Here is a 4,388-nt window from a genome sequence, read left to right as displayed (position 1 = left end):
CTGACACAAACTGTGATGCTTTGCTTTAAAAGTGTCACCATTTCACTTTAACGACTTAAACGAAATGCATAATTTTCTCTGATCTGAATCGTTTAACCTGCATTAGGCGACTTCATGCCCAGATTAACCTTTATAACACAATTGGTAAACATGATAGAGAGATTGGATGATAAAGTTTGGCTGCTCAACAGTATACGTTGATGCTATTGTTATGTGATCTATATAATTATCTAATTCCATTGGCAAAGTTTGAATAGCTTATCTTTATGCAGGAGGACAATAATTAGTCTTGTGATAAAGTATAGCCTAGGCCTACTCTTCGAAACTCACGAATTAGCTGATTTAGGTTATTTTCCTTATAGAGGGGCCGCATACAGCTTTCCCAAGAGACGTGAGACACGAACATGTTGCATATTAAGCCATAAATAAATTATAATTTGTAGCCTATTGCTGTTGTTATTTGTATATAGGCTATTAATATTATTATTAGTAGTAGGCTGCTATAGGCTATATATAACTCATGTCTCATGGTCCAGTTCATGTTAATAATTGGAGCTTTGTGTTGTATAGCAATGATCTTGACCCTGCAGTGTAGACCTAATATCGACCTTCAGGTCTTCCTCGCCCATGCTGGGCACCGTAGGATATTATATAACTGCTGAATGCTTCAACTGGCAAATGTGTTTATCAAGGGGACAAAACCCTCAAATCAACGTCTATAATAATCATTCGGGACCTTTAGGCCTATATATATATATATAGGCTACTCATGCGGGTTGTAGCAGCGGCTGACATTCGTATGGCATTTAAATCAATCGGCTAAAATCTCCCCTAGCTCATGCGTGCGTCTTGTGATGCGCACGAGAGCGAGTTCACTATAATTCACAATAATTAGTTTTTTACGCCTATAGGCTATATAATAGGCTTTTGGTCCGAGCCAAAATAAACACCTATAGTCAGACATATTGCAGGAGAGAGAAGAAGCAGGGCCATCGTCAGGCCACGCAGGACAATATGGAGGTATTCCAACTATTTTCATTTGTTTCTGTTAAGCCACTTATAGGTCCCTGCAGCTCCAAACGCACTTGAGTAAATATGGCCAGACGTGCACGCACGCACACATTCCTCCTTATACTGTGTACATGTCTCTCACTGTAGGTGTTCAGAAATATGTTACATGGCTTATTGACCCTCCTCCCCGTTTCCAGCCAACCCCCCCCCCCGTTCCCACCCCTCCCCTCCCCTTCCCCTCCCAGCTCCAAGCTGTCAGGACAGTATAAAGCAGAAAGCTTCCCGCGGGGAATGGACACACAAGGCTTTTTTGGGGGGGTCGAAAGAAACGGACAATATCCTATCCTATAGGAACAACGGACAATATCCTATATCCCATATAGGAAAAAACCTCTTTCTGGTCTGGTTGTCTGCCCGCCCTGCACTTTAACTCTCTCTGTGTCTCTCTCTCTCTCTCTGTCTCTCTCTCTCCGTCTCCGATCTGTCTCGCTTAACTCGGACGCTTTTAAAGGACGTGACAGTCTCTCTCCAGAGGCACACACGGACACTTGACGGACGCGACGGACGGACGGACGCCGATATAGAGCATATTAGCAGGGGAGAACTCTCACAAACTTTCTTACAACTTACTTATTTATTTTTTTTTAAAAACGTTCAAAGTCTTTATTTATTTATTATTATTTTTTTACGCCACCGCGGAGGCTTTCTGACGACATTCGTCGCGGACGGTGAAAGGAGTTGTTGTGTTGGTTGGAGTATAGCCTAGTAAAAGGATGCAGGCTCGCCGCTCCGCGCTGCGCTCCGCGCTGCGCTCCGCGCTGTGCGTCCTGTGCTGCGCGTCATGGCTCCATTCCGCCGTGGCCTCCAGGCTGAAGGCTCCGGCGCTGCCCATCCAGTCCGAGAGAGAAGCGCTGCCGTCCAAGGGCTTATTAGGTAAGACTATAGTGGTTATTATTAGTGGTTATTAGGTATAAGACACTAGACTATAGCTATAGCAGTGGACTGGTGCTAGTGGTTATTATTAGTGGTGCTATAGTGGTTATTATTAGTGGTTATTAATGTATTAGTGGTTCTAGAGGTTTTTAGGTATAAGACACTATCATAGGCGGCGGGTGCATAAGGCTAGGGAAGGCTTAGCCTTCCCAAAAATTATGCTGGATATTTTTTTAAATATATATAATATATGTGCGCAGCATTATAGAAGGCTATTGTGTGTGTGTGTGTTGTCGCTGCCCCCTGGTGATCGCTGATCGGATAGGCTATACACTATACAGCATATGATTGACTAGGCTACTATTGGTATGTCTGTAAACCTCGTCCTTCCAGTCGCTTTGTAGCAAAGAGTAGCGCGCGGCCGCGCGCTGGTTTGTTTTGGGAAACAGCAAAATGTCTTTTTCAATGCAAATATAAAGTAGCCTAATTCAGAAGAAGAAGCTGTGAGTCGGCTGTGTCAGAACTCAGCAGCACCAGTGCCTAGGCTGCACGGTTCACAGTTCACACCACTGCAGCAACACTGACACGTTCAGCGGAGTGACTGCTGTCTCTGTGCCGTCTGTAGAGCCATGAGCCGCGACTCCCGGAGGGGCAGCAACACCGCCGGGTAATCTACACTGAGTACTGACTGACTCGAGACTTGAGAAAAAGACGTCCAAAAGTCGTTGTCTGTGTATAGGCTAATTCATTGGTAAAAGTATGCTAAATAACTCATTTTTAGACCATCTGGGAAATAAATAAATAAATAAATCCGCGGCGGCGGCCTCGCTTCGCTCGGCCGCGAGAGTCCCCCCCCAAACGCAATTCTATAGCCTACCCAAAGGTAAAACTCACCCGCCGCCTATGGACACTATAGACTATAGGCTATATAGCAGTGGTTGTCAAATGTTTTCCATCATGTCAAGGACCCACATTGTGTGTACAGCTCTCTATAGCAGTGTTTTTCAAACGTTTTCATGTCGAGGACCCCCAGTTTGACATGCATTAGGATTAGGATATAGGCTACGGACCCCCAGTTTGACATGCATTAGGATTAGGATATAGGCTACGGACCCCCAGTTTGACATGCATTAGGATATAGGCTACGCCGCTACGGACCCCCAGTTTGACATGCATTAATTAGGATATAGGCTACGGACCCCCAGTTTGACATGCGTTAGGATATAGGCTACGGACCCCCAGTGTGACATGCATTAGGATATAGGCTACGGACCCCCAGTGTGACATGCATTAGGATATACACGGACGCACATTTTAACGGCGTGCATTTCTACATCTGGGACTCCATGCTGTGAATATTGTGTAAAAACCTATATGTGAATGTAACTCTGAGACTAGTGTAGGCTACAATATGGACCAAATGGACCCTTCCATGTGTAGCCTGCATGTGTATACACTCTCAGAGTTGCACTCCCATAAGGGTCCACTCGTGAAATGTATACAGTCATCAAATAATCATTCGAAATATCACAATATTTATAGATCCTTATAGCCGAATTGGGCAGTTTAAATGAATTCACTAGCCTGCTTTAGCCTACTGACAACAATTGCACATTGCACAAGCGTAGGCCTATAGACCTGCTTTTCCACACGTTTTTAATGCAAGTTGCTGACTGCATGTTGTGGTCGCTGTCATGTGAAAACTCGCTGCAAAGATCTTATAGTCAATCTTAGTCATCAAAACCACATAATTGGACTTGTCCATGATTCTAAAAAGTAGCCTCACCCGCAACGAATAAGAGCGCCGACAACATTGGCCTGCATGCGAAGCTTTAAATCTGACTGTTGGAAACCGTAATCAATCGACTTTCCATTACCAATATGTTCTCCAGTTGTGCGGCCGGGGGCCGGGCAGCGGCTTCCTGCCAAGGCCGGGCCTAAGTACTTATTTCTGGGGAGAAGTGACTCGGCGAGCAGCACCGTCCCGTAGCATATAGCTCAGCTTGGCTCGCACTTAACTGAACGGGACTGTTTCAAGTGTGTGTGTAGTCACTTTAATGAAAGACTAATGTGAACCAGGCTGGTGTAGCGTTCAGCATGCTGGCGCTGCACCGCTGCGGCGTGAGGGAACCTGGAAAGACATTCTTTTTGGAGCTTTCTGTGAATACAGTGTAATGTATCATGGCCTACACACCACCTCTCTCTCTCTCTCTCTGTCTCTCTCTCTCTCTCTCTCTCTCTCTCTCAATTCAATTCCATTCAAAGGAGCTTTTATTGGCACGAGAAAACATACGTGTTTACATTGCCAAAACAATCAAGATAAAGCAAAACAGTATAGGCTACTATAGCCTACACGTGTAAACAGAGCGGTGTTACATTGAGATAAATTATAGGAGACGCTTTTTATAGGCTATAGGCTATACTTTTGAAAGTTGACAGCAGTG

At 44.8% G+C, this 4,388-nt stretch overlaps 1 pseudogene across 1 annotated transcript in view; it reads left to right on the top strand.

Annotated features, from left to right (window-relative positions):
• Positions 1 to 1,288: 1,288 nt before the first annotated feature.
• The window catches only part of LOC308321246, a 35,276-nt pseudogene continuing 32,176 nt past the window's right edge, over positions 1,289 to 4,388 (top strand). The window contains exon 1 of the transcript XR_013966217.1: positions 1,289 to 1,944. The product of XR_013966217.1 is annotated as an uncharacterized misc_RNA (transcript). The remainder of the gene's footprint in view (positions 1,945 to 4,388) is intronic.

The sequence above is a fragment of the Protomyctophum bolini genome (assembly GCF_963924005.1).
Source record: "Protomyctophum bolini genome assembly, chromosome: 9".
Lineage (NCBI taxonomy): Eukaryota > Metazoa > Chordata > Actinopteri > Myctophiformes > Myctophidae > Protomyctophum > Protomyctophum bolini.
This window is presented reverse-complemented; position numbering and strand designations above follow the sequence as displayed.